Consider the following 13479-nt stretch of genomic DNA (forward strand, 5'->3'; position numbering starts at 1 on the left):
CTGACACTGAGGGAAATGTTGTCATGGCACTATGTCATTAAGCTCTCTATTTCCTTCCTGTTCTTGTTATTTAAGATTCTGCCCAGTACACTGGTGTTATCTGTAAATTTGTAGATGGATTGAGATCAGAATCTGGCCATATAGTCATGAGCGTATGGGGGGTAGAGTAGGGCTCTGAGGATGCAGTGTTGTGGGGATAACTGTGGCAGAGGTGTTGCTGTGTAACCTTATTGATTGTGGTCTGTTGGTCAGGAAGTCAAGGGTCCAGTTGCAAAGGGAGGTGTTGAGTCCCAAGTCTAGGAGCTCCAATTAAGAGCACAAGTCTTCCCCTTACTAAGATGGTTGATTTGATTGTAACCTCAGCTCTGCATTCTTGTCCACTTGCAGTAACCTTTCAATCCCTTGTTTATCCAGAAGATATTTACTGTAATTTTACCTTAAAAATACTACTGATCTAGGATAAATAATATTTCAAGGACTCATGAAACTCTGAGTTAAGTTCTATCACATTGTTATTATAAATGTTTTAAAATTATTTTAAATTATAATTATAAATATAAATTATAAGCTATTTTTAAACAATAACCCTAGTTCTTAATTTTCTCAGAAGTGAAACATTTTCTCTTGCATTCACCCTGTAAAACTCCTCAAGAATATAATAGGTATCAGTAAATTTACCTCTGGCTCTAAACATATTCCTCTAAGTTATTAGGGTTGGATTGGAATGGCTGGACACCCATCTCTTCTTACCAAGAAGAAAAATGGCAAAGAATTAGGTATTTGTAAATGATAGCAAATACCATTTAAGAAAATTAGAATTCATATGACAGTAAGAAATTCTTACCCAATTTCTGACTAATATTCCTATACTTCAATTTTTAGCAAGGCGAAGTGGGTTCAGAATTCACCGCTCACTTTGGGAAGACTGATGTTCTTTGTTGCAAACTATAATTGAACTGAACTTCCATAGCTGAGGAAATATCAAGTTTAAGGCAACCCAAATATATCAAATACAAATTGTTGCGTTTTATTTTGAGACTAGATAGAGGGCATGAAAGATTTTAATGTCTTTCTGCATTTACAATTAAAAGTACATTTTGACAGGTCGAAAGGCCCAGTAGACTGGAGTCACCACAGATCTGTTCCTTTTTGGTCTTAATTGGCATTACATTTGGCAGGGGATGCGATTTGGAGTCTGTGAGATGAAAGTGTCATTCTAGTGGAAAGATACTGCACAACTGCAACTGGAGACAAATCATATGTAATTAAAAAAAGAATAGTTTGTATTGTTAAGGGAAATCTGTACTGTAGATGAATAATGTAATTACTGACCTGTTTTGTGCGATGCTGATAACATGCAAAGCGGAACGAGACATTCTGTTCTTCAGCACTGCTATCTTGTGCTCTAATGAGCATTCAGTGCTGATATATGGACCTTTTCAAAAGGGAAAGAAAAAGATTCAAAAGAAAATTCTCAGTAGAGAATTGTAACACTTTTTATCATCAATGTAGTTTCAGAATAGCCAATATTTTGCAGATGCAGAAGTAAGTAAAATATCATTTTTAAATCAATTAATTGACTCTAACCTTACCACAACAAACTTAAATAGGAAACATCAAATGTATTGGCCACAAGCAAACAAGGTTCAGAGAAGCTCAGGCATACAAAGATAAATAACATCTTATTTTATTAACTGGTCAGATGATAAGCCAGAGTATCTCAACAACTTTCCTATTGTGAATTTCATCTAAAAGTCGACATGATAGCAAAATACGCTAAGAATGATCAACTTATCCATTATTTCACTGCTGTTAAACAGATGGTATTTTAATTGACATTTGGATTCTGAAGATCGGGTATGCCTTCATCTGATATGCCCCTCTGTATCCAGAGAGCCCTGAGAAATCCACATCATCCTGAAAAGAGATACACTCCACATTTGGCTCTTTAACGTTAGGCCTGCTGTCTATTGTAGAGAACCCCATTCAGCACATTTAATGTGGTTGATGATCTTCATTAATATTATCATTTTTGCTAAGATATGAGATTATACTGTCTTTATTTGACTATGTATGTTTTAATTAACATTTACTTTTTTCAAAGGTTATTATTTCAATAATTTTTTGAATTATCTAAATTTATTTCAACTGCTTGTAAATGTCTATGAATAGCAGAGACACTGAAAAGCATTTCTAAAGAACTTTGATAGCATAACATGTCACAAGCCCATCAGGATCAATTTGCCCATCAATTTGCCTATCGCACCAACAAGTCAAAAGAGGACGCCATCTCCGTGGGACTTCACTCTGCCCTGGACAGCCCCAACTCTTACATCAGAATGTTGTTCATTGCCTTTAGTTCGGCATTCAATACTGTGATCCCCTCCAAGCTGATCGCCAAACTTCGCCAGCTTGGTATCAGCTCATCCCTCTGCAATTGGACCTTGGACTTTCTACTAACAGAACCCAATCAGTTAAGTTAGATAACCTCTCCTCTTCCACTCTCACCCTGAACATCGGCGTGCCTTAAGGCTGTGTGCTGAGCCCTCTTCTGTACTCCCTTTTCACCTATGACTGCGTTCCTGCACATGGTTCTAACTCCATAATCAAGTTCACAGACGACACCACGGTAGTTGGCCAGATCAGAGGGGATGACGAGATGGCCTACAGGGATAAGGTTCAGCACCTGGCCGTGTGGTGTGCCGACAACAACTTGGCCCTTAAAACCCAGAAGACCAAGGAGATCATTGCGGACTTCAGGCATGCTAGTAGCCACACTCACGTCCCCATCTACATCAACGGAGCTGTAGTGAAGTGTGTATCAAGCTTCAAATTCCTTGGTGTCCACATTTCCGAGGATTTCACCTGGTCCCTGAACTCCTCCATCCTGATCAAAAAGGCACAACAGCGCCTTTATTTCCTGCGGAGCATCAAGAAAGCTCACCTCTGTCCCAGGATACTGACAGACTTTTACCGCTGTACTATTGAGAGCATACTCATCAACTGCATCTCAGTGTGGTATGGCAATTGTCCCGTATCGGACCGCCAAGCACTCCAGCGTGTGGTGAAAACTGCCCAGCAGATTATCGGCACCCAGTTGCCCACCATTAAGAACATCTACCATAAATGTTGCCTGATCAGGGCGAAAAGCATTATCAAGGGTGCACCTCACCCTAACCATGGATTTTTTTACTCTCCTCCTATCCAGTAGGTGCTACAGGAGCCTCTGCTCCTGCACCAGCAGGCACAGGAAGAGCTTCTTCCCTGAGGCTGTGACCCTGCTGAACCTCACATCACAGCACTAAGCAGTATTGCACCCATATTGTACTGTCTCAGTACTTTTGTATTTGTGTGCTCTAGCACTTACTTTTTATTTGCAGTTATTTTGTAAATACAGTTTTTCCCCGACATCCGAAGGTAGAGCGTTCCTATGAAACGGTTCGTAAGCCAGAATGTCGTAAAGCGAAGAAGCAATTACCATTTATTTATATGGGAAGAATTTGTGAGCGTTTGCAGACCCAAAAATAACCTACCAAATCATGCCAAATAACACATAAAACCTAAAATAACAGTAACGTATAGTAAAAGCAGGAATGATATGATAAATACACAGCCTATATAAAGTAGAAATACTTCTCCACAATCATTGCCTGCACTGTTCTCCGGAGCGAAAATCTCACGCAAGCGCTCTCGGCAGAAACACGGCACAAGTGCCCTCAGCAAAAACACTCTCTCCAGTAACCTTTAAACTATACTATGAAGCTGCCAAATCATACCAAATAACACATAAAAATACACAGCCTATATAAAGTAGAAATAATGTATGTACAGTGTAGTATCACTTACTGGAATCGGGAAGACAGTGCCGAGCACACTGATGAGGGTGTGTTAGGCTGAGTCGTCGGAGGTTGGGTTGGTGCAGTGGTCCCCGTCCTCCAGGCCGCCGACCAATACCGATGCGCGAAGCATGCAGTAGTTCAGTGGTAGCCGGGGCGCACCCAGCACATCTTTAAGAAAAAAGCCAAAATAAACAAGCTAATTAATTAGGTGCCACCTGGCACGTAAATGTAGGCCCAGATCAGAGGCAACGCAATCAGCAATCGCCTCTGATCTGGGCCGACATTTACGTGCCGGGCGGCACTTAATTAATTAGCTTGTTTATTTCGCCTTTTTTCTTAAAGGTGTGTTGGGTGCGTGCCGGCTACCACTGCATTCTCTGCAGCAATGTATCAGTCCGCAGCCTGTGGGTTGGGGTGGTGGGACACTGGGGTGTCATCTCATCGTTGTCTGTTTCCATCAGGGCAGGCAGGCAGGTCATCTTCTTTTATATCTGCCTGCCTCGATGTCGAAGGTCGAGGTTTATCGTCTGCTTTGGCTGACGTGGAAGTCTTGAAAAACGATAATATGCTTGACTGGTAGCCTCGCGCATTTTTCTATCATATAGTTCTTTGTAAGCACTCAAACCATCCTGCAAATATGCCTTAAACCGAGGTAACCTTTCAAAATTAAAGTTGTACTTTATTATTGCAGCGAAAATCTCGCACAGTTGCTTCACATTCAGTTCCAGGACGACTTCACTTTCAGTCCGTTCACTACTGCATTCGGTTTCGATTGTTATCCTTTCCTCTTCCAATTGCATCAGCTCTTCATCTATCAGTTCTTGGTCATGGGATGCCAAAATCTCTTCAACATCATCTTCGTCAACTTCCACAAGCCAAACTCACTTTGTCCTTACCTCGTTCACCACAATCGAAACGCTTAATTATGTCTAGTTTTACGCTAAGTGTAACACACTTACGAGCTATTTTAGGCTTTTCTGATACCTTAGAACTCATCTTGCTAACAGATGCTCAAAATAAATCGACACAAAGCACAGATGCTCACAGGCATGTGTTTAAGCAATGCTGGTGAGAATGCAGTTCTGAATCCGGGAGAGGAGCGGCTGCTCGGGGCGCACGCTGCTTTTTTTCGCACACTGCCTTTTATCACGTGCTGCTTTTTTCGTAACAGTGAAAACACTTTGTGTTAGCGAAAACAGGTAACTAATGTAGGTCTTTCGTAACAGTGATGTTTCGTAAACTGAACGTTCGAAAAGCGAGGGACACCTGTAACACTATCCTTTGCATTTCTAGTCAGATGCTAACTGCATTTCATTGGCTTTGTCTCTGTACTCGGCACAATGACAATAAAGTTGAATCTAATCTAATCTAATCTAAGGATATCCTGGGTTAGACCTGAGATTCCACTGCCTGAGTGGAATAGTGGAGTTTGAAGAGCACTCCCATTTCTGTGACACCCACAGTGGTGATGCTGTCAATAAGTGTATAGAGAAACTAGATGTTAGCACTGCTAACTAGTGCTTTAAAGAATGTTCTCAGTCATTGGGATCCAAGCAACTGTAAAAGGTTGATGGCACTGTGTGAATAGGATGAGGGGAGGGGTGATTCCACAGTAACAAATATAATTCAGGTGATTATCTCATGATCCTTAAAGTACATTCAGGGTTCCTAGATGTAAATTGGAAGTTCCAAAATTAAGTTATATAATTCCAACCATTCCTACAGGCCATGGTTGTTGGCATTTGTGACAACATGTTGTTAAACATGATTCTTGAGAAAATATATTCTGAAAGAGAAGAAAGATCATATTGGGGAGAAACTCAAGGACACCCGGATGGCACAGAATACAGCAAAAGCATATATTTGGAGTGAAGCAAAGAAGCTGGTTGATCCGCAGGCACATAATGCTACATCATGTTAAGATGGCTAACTCATATAAAAGGACATAAGAAATTAACAGCAGCAGATTTTTTCATCTCCTTGTGCCTCTTTTTCTCTTTCAGTATCTTTGCCGACCTTTTCAGCAGCATCTCTTTCTTCCTCTGAAACATGTCAGTGTGTCCATTTTAGAATTATTCACCAGTAACAGATATTAAAAATGGGGGGAGCACGTATCCTCGGAGAGATCAAGGGTAAGCTGAGTAAAGAGCAATTGTGGTAAGGAATTGTGTAGAGAAGAATTTTCTTCTGCAGGTGGTTCAAAGAAGGAACTGGATTTAGTTCTGGGGATAGAATGTGGCAAGTGGAACAAGTTTCTAGGGAGGTATGAGCAGCAATATCATAAATCATATTTATGAAAAGGAGCAAGGTCAATAAATATTTAGCTAGAAAAGACTGAATTTAAGGGAGTTAATAAAGAATGTTGCTTAAACACAGAAGAAGAGGAGGGAAAAGAAGGACAACGAAAGCCAGAATTCATGGTTGACAATTGTTATGGAGAATAAATGATAGAGCAGAAAAAAATCCATGATGAATATTAGACTAATGACCTTACAGAGAATCAAGTGTGTAGCAGATAGTGCAGCATGAAAGGAAAAGGTTATAGGCCAAAAAAATTGATCTTGTTCAGGAACACAACATGGTGTGAGGTATCTGATTCACACAGTACGCCATGAAAGTAAGAAGATGTAAAAAATCAAATGGTGGCAAAAATAGGTGTGACCCTCAGGTTCTGTTGGCTGTGTAAGTCTCAGGAAGACAATCGCTGGCCCTGCCAAATGTGTGAAATTGAAGTGCAACCCCCTCCCCCCGTTTATGTGGATGTAGTGTGATCTGTTCCCCTGTTACAAATCAGTACCACAAAATAACATAGTACACCATATGCAATTAAATGATTTAACTGTATAATTCTTAAGTTGACTAAAGGATTAGTAAAGAGAAACAGAAAAGGACCCATTTTAATGAAACAGTCTAACGTGCACAAGTTGAAGCTCACAGTTTCCCTTTCACCAATCCTCCACAGAGTTCCCCGGACTTTGTCGACTCCCAGCTCCACTCCAAGGCCACTCCTTTCTGGCACCTTCTTTCTCCATCTTCGCCAGAACAAAGGACCCAGATCACCCTGATGTCAGACACACAGCACGAAAACACACTCCCCTCATTGAACGGCTCACATTCCAAAGTACCCATTATCTCTAACCATAACACAAACACTGCTTCTACAGAAGGACCATTATATTAGCTGTGAAACCTTTCCCAGGGTGTTACATAGGTAAAGTAAATGCACTTACAATGATAGCAGTTCCTAAGGTAGAAATGTCATCTAGCATAGACTTGACAGGTCCTATTCTGCTGACCAGTATAATGTTGTCCCTCATGCCTGGACCTATCCCGCTCCTCAAACTCACCACCGCCCACACGGTATTCTTAAAGTAATTGCGAGTTGTATAAAACAGTTGGAAGCTAATTTTTTTTTCAATACAGTTTCCTGAGCAGGACTAACTCACTGTTGGAAATATGTAAACTGTATAAATATGCTGAAACTGTATAATTAAAACATGACAGAAATAATTGAGAGGTCAGAAAGAGAACAAGAGATAAGGTTTCAGTTCAAAAATACACCTCCAATGAAACTTCCTTCACTACTTTTTCTTTGTTTCTTTCTCAACAAATGTAACTGACATGTTGAGTATTTCCAGCAATTTCTGTTTTTATTTGTGAAGTCACTTTTGCTGAATACAGATGCATTAGTTTGGACCTTTGTCATGATAAAAAAAATCAAGGTTATTCTCTTCAGAAATATTGTGCATTGGTTCTGCTTTAACAATTATTTGCTTAACTTCAAGAACATTTTCAACTTGATGTTTTTCATGCTTCCACTGGGCATTGTGCACTAGGAGCAAGTCATCTGCAGACACTTTCCTAACACTCCACAAATTTTTACATGTATTTCTGACAACTATGGATAGGTCAACTTCCTCAATATTACATCATCTATTTTTAACCTGCAGGATGGTCTCAGAGGACCTCTTCTTCTGGCTTGTGATGCTATTGTTTGAACTGCTGTTCTTTCACTTCAGCTTGCACATTGGGCTGAGAGTTGCTCAGCTGTGCTCTGACACTCCTTTGCATTAGCAGTGCTGATGAACTGTATCCTGTTTTGGGGTGTGTCATTGTTTATAACAGAGGAGTAAGTGCTGCAATCTATGCTTTATTGTGGTGTTCAATTGACCTTTGATGATCTGGTGTCCTCATTGATACTTTGTTATGCAATCTGACCATCTCCTTTGAAACTGAATGGTAAGGAGTGAAATGGTGCTTAATTCTATTGCTTTCTATAAATTGTACTAACTGGCTTGTTATCTTCTGGAGTCCTGTCTGAGAAAGACAGATTTTAGCTCCCCCATTGTGCATTCTGCTGTTGTATGTAACCTTATGTTTTACTTCTAATCACTGAGAATGGTTTTTAATTAATATTACAAATGCATACAAATCCCTTTCACAATAATCTACGTGAATGTGCTGTAAGAAATTGTAAGCTACTTCCACACCTGCTGCGTTCATGTGTTCTGCAGTCCTGGCATGCTGCGTATCTACTAGCTGTGCCTTGTAAATCATTGACTACATAAAGCCAGCAAACAAATGCTCAAGACACTTAATTCATATTTGCTATGCCCAAAAGCTGTATATGGAATTCTTACATAATCTGGCTAAGCAATTCCTTCAGTATCACTATCCTACGTGTCCAGTTTATGCATCTTTGGATAGTGGTTAATTTATAGCATATGGAATGGAATAGTGTCATGACTTCATTCCACTAAATGCCTCAATTCTGACCATTTTGTATGTATCTAGCTATTTCCAGTAAAGTGAAAGCAAAATTGTTTTCTACAGCTTGTAATTTTTTGTGTTCTGTTCCTTCTTCATGAAGTTAATCATGAGAATGTGTCTGCTGCAGCAATTTTGTTTGATGTTATAGATGTTTCGCACAGACTGGTGACTTGCCTCCGAATTCTTGGCACTGCCACAATTGAGGGGGAGGGGCAAGTGAAACTCCAGAATGGCCAACAAATTCTTGTGTAATATCTGGTGGGAACCAGTGAGAGTTGACAAATCCTTGTAACTCCATATGGAATTGCAATTCCTCATTCTCTGTGCTCAGTTTTCCTTTTTTTGCCAGTACACATGAGAATTTAGTAATAGGTTTCTTGTGGCCATTGTCCAAGATATGTCTAGTCACCGCTTGAACTCTCATATTAGAAGCTTTGCAAACCAGTTTTATGAAACAGATGTTGGTGTAAAGCCATAGAATTCACTTCTGAGGTTTTTTCTTGCCCAGAATGGCTTTTGCTGAACTAACTCCACAGTTGTGGCTTATTCTTCCTTAAAGTGATGATAAAGTGAAGTTAACACTGAAATCATAACAGTACACTAATTCCAAACCAATGCTAAATTGCTGGCAACATCTTATATTTTTTTTGCTTATGATTTTTATCCCACAGGATATTGTGTTTATAATGAAATATTTTGGGACTTTAGTTGTCAGGTATTGATAAATTTCTTCAGCTGGGTATAAGTTTTATTTCAGCGATGACGTTCACTCCTACCTATTCAAACTGCAAGTTTTGAGAAGTGGGCAGAAGTGTGCCCTTCAGTTATGGATGACTTCATGGCCTTCACAGAAATGCTCATTATTGCAAGACGGAGGGAGGCCATTCAGCTGATTAGTTTCTTACCATCTCCCAGCAGAACAACCCCATCAGTGCCATTTGCCCACTCCTTCTTTTCCTGTAGCCCTGGATCTCACATACCCATCATCTCCCCTTTAATCCTTTCTACTACTTACCCACTCTGAGGGCATAGTTAGCAATTTACCTACTTGCACATCTTTGGGACACAGCAGTTTCTTCAGCTGGGAGGCTTCACTGAGGTTGTTGTGGGAGAGTCTGCCAAAAGCATCAACAAGTTGGATTTTGCCCAGTTAGTCCATCATAATTTCACCAATATATCATCCTATTTCAATTTGGCTATGCTTTTCTTGGGCTTTCAACTCACTTAGGTCTAGGCCTAGGTTTAATACTTCTCTGTGATCGGTGCCCGATGCCGGCCTCCTAAGCCTGAGTCGATGTAGTAGTAGTGTGATCGGTGCTTCTTAATGACTGTGCGTGCATCCTTAAATATTTATTCAGATTGTTCCAGAATCTTACTTAACCATGGTTATGATCATGATTTTCCAAATCCATTCTGAGCAATTTCAGCTAATCTAACCCTAAAGTGTTATCTTTTTTGCTATTAGCCACTATAATCTTGAGACTTGTCCATGACAGAGGACTTTGTATTCTATTTGTCCTAATATTTCCAGCATCTCTGTGGGATACATTCTCATCTTCTATGTGTGTTGTTTTCTGCAAATCTTTTAATCACAGGCATCTTTACCATAGTAAAACACCCAGTTCCTGTTTCAATGCCCAAACCAATATCTCAATTATTAATCTTCAATTATGAAATTACTATAGTTGCATATGTAACACTTCAAATATACTCTATACTTTGCTTAAGTTTTTCAGTGTAACGTGAAGTTTCTTTCAAGAGTTTTCTACTGTAGTTGCTCCTGTGGAACACTATACGGCTGCTACTAATTTGGCTTGTGATTCTCGTTTGCCACTACAAGCTTTTGTTTCCTATATCTTGCCGTTCTGACTGGAGCTGATTGACTGTTGTTGCAATGGAGGTGAAGACTCTAATCCCATGCCAATCACATGTAAAAGACTCAGAACTGGTGTTGTATCTCTCACCTGTACTCGATTATTGGTCTGTAAACTTCACCTACTCTAATGTTCCATATCATTCAATATTGTTTCACATTTTAATAGGCCATTTCAATAGATGCGTGAATCTTGTGTATCTATTTGAATGGTGTCTCTAGCATGTTTCATAATTTATGTATTAATCCAAATGTTCTTGGCAAAACCAATTCCAGAATGCATCAGTGATGCATTGCTACCACAGATTTATCAGGATGACTGCATAATCACTAATCATCTCTCCTGACTTCATGGGTAAGTACATAGTATACCAGCAGAGGGTGGGGACCATAGTCAGAACAGCAGTGCTCATTACCTAACAGCAAATGATCTCAAAAATATTCAGAAGGAATTGTCGTCATTTTCATCCAATTAAGACTTTTAGCAATGTTGATTGATAGCACTATAGCATGCCCAACAGCCTCTGTGCCTGAACTCATTATACTCACAGAAGAACATAATGAGATTTTCCAAACAGTAGTGTGTATTTAGATATGGCACATAAATATGTTGTAGAAGTTCCAACCCAGTAATTTTCATAAAGAAATTTCTATTATGTTCTGATTACCTTTTTCTCCTATGGGCTCAGTTTATGGGCATACTTTAGAACTGTTCTCAGTGTACTTGCCAAAGTACCACAGTTTAAAGCTGAAATTGAAAATAGGGTTGGAGCAATGAAGACCATTTCTAAATTTAAGCAATTAATCTGAGTTCTGCATATTTAGGATTTCATTACTGCCTAGCACTATGATGCATCATGTGCACAGATGGTGTATTTATGGATGAGTTGCAGTACAAGATCTATTCAGAGCTGCAAAGAGTCTTTTTCAGCTTTCTTATGAACTCATGGTGGAGTTGATTGCAAGCATGCAGGAGAGAGTGGTCAGCTTCCATGGGGAACTGTGCAAGTAATTGACTGCAAACCTCAGATGGAGAATACTAAATCCAGCCTGCCCTTCCAACACACCATAGTCTGTGTCTTATGGTTTGTGTGATGCTTGCAGTGTACAATGGATTTTATGGCTAATACTGAGAATAAACATTTCACAAAAAGTATTATGGGCCTGTGATAGTAGCAGATGGGTGATAAACACATCAGAATGGCTTTCCTCTGTCTATTATTTATTTTATGTAGGTTAAGTTCATTCATTAAAATACTGAACAGATGAATGCCATGCAACCATATAAATCATTCATTTACAAATATGACCATTAGTCTTTTACGGCTTCATGTGCTAAAATAAGTTTGAAATGAACAGCTGTTCCAACCATTGCCAAAAGGTGAAAATAAAGATCAGTGTTTGAATGTGACCCTTCAACTGAACTTAATTTTATCATTTAACTTCAATAATATTGACTCAGTATTGGTTCAGCAGTGGCTTGAGACTGAGAGTGATGTGTTCAAGACTGATTACAATGATTTAAGTACATAATTCAGAGTAACGTTCAGGTATTTGAGAGTGATGCACTACTGAAAAAACTTTCACCTTTTAATGTGACTTAGATGAATGCCATAAAATCCATTATAGCCTTCAGGGGTCTTATTTGGGCTGAAGAATTTTAAGATTTTTGGGGTAAAGTTCGAGAAATGTATTTTTACACTCTTTACAGAATAAATTCCATCATTAGTACATTGAACATAGATCATATATCTTTTTCAATTACAGAGGCTGAATAGAGAACATATAAGTTGAAGCTATCCTGAAATATGCAGAGAAAAATGGAAGTGGACACATAGAGGAGAACAGGCCAACATAAGGAGCACTTCGTATTGCTTTCTATACCAAAAATTTAAAATCTATAACTCCTGGGGAGACTGAGTTTCTATGTTAAATTTTATCTTTTCATATTGTTTAGACGATCCTCTGGCCAACATCTATTCTTTCTGCTAAAGGCAATTATGTAGTACATAAGCTTACCAAGCACGGTAGTTATTCTTTTCCCAAGGTCTAAAGGATTTTCTGCTATTTAAGGAACTAAAACAAAGGAAGTAGAACAAGATGTGATGAGCAAAGCACAATTGTCATCTTGACATCAGATGATAAATCTTATCTGGAGCAAGCTGAGGTACTGGATTATAATGAGATTTTCCAAGTATATTCACCTGTAACTGTATACTTATCTCTAGCTATCAAGAATGCTATACAAATTATTGATGTTGAGGCCCAAATTCAGTAATGCCAGAGAGCAGGTGTAACGTGATCAGTATCCTTGAATTCTAGTGCCGGAAGAAAAGGATTAAGAACAATTCTAAATTCTTTGTATTTGAACCCAAGGGCAAATGAACACGGATTGCTTCCTGTGTAAATTAATATCTCATGCTAACTCTATGCCTCACTTTATTTTTTTTATATTTGCCATCTTTTTAGGGAAGAAGTTTCACAATATGTCATTAATCTGTTGAAATATTGGTTTCAGATGTTCTGCTTTGGTGATGCTTTGAGATCAATAATGATTTACATTCTGAACTGCTGATGAATCCTATATCTCAATAGACTTTTCACAGGTAGGGCAAGTGGTGTTGGACAAGAGAGGTGGATAAATGGCTTGTAGACTTATTTTGACGTTTGCTGTCAGATTATTTTAATTTCTTCAACACTATTACATTACTATTTAGTCTTCTGTATTTAAGGATATACAGTGCTAGCTGTACAAGGTTAAACATATGTAATCCTTCTCATGTTATCCAAAATTTGAACTGAACTGTTCCAGCTTGTACATCAGCTGCTCCCACACCTTCTCCAAGATGAATAAGGCAAACAAGTTTGAAAAACTGGATTCAGACGGAAAAGTACACTTGTCCTGCGGAGTGTGGTGTGTTGATTGGTGGTAGCCTGTCTGAAAGTAGGGGTCACAAATTTAATTTACATTATTTATAAATTAAATTCACAGCCACT

Source organism: Mobula hypostoma, chromosome 7, assembly GCF_963921235.1.
Source record: "Mobula hypostoma chromosome 7, sMobHyp1.1, whole genome shotgun sequence".
NCBI classification, from domain to species: Eukaryota; Metazoa; Chordata; class Chondrichthyes; order Myliobatiformes; family Myliobatidae; genus Mobula; species Mobula hypostoma.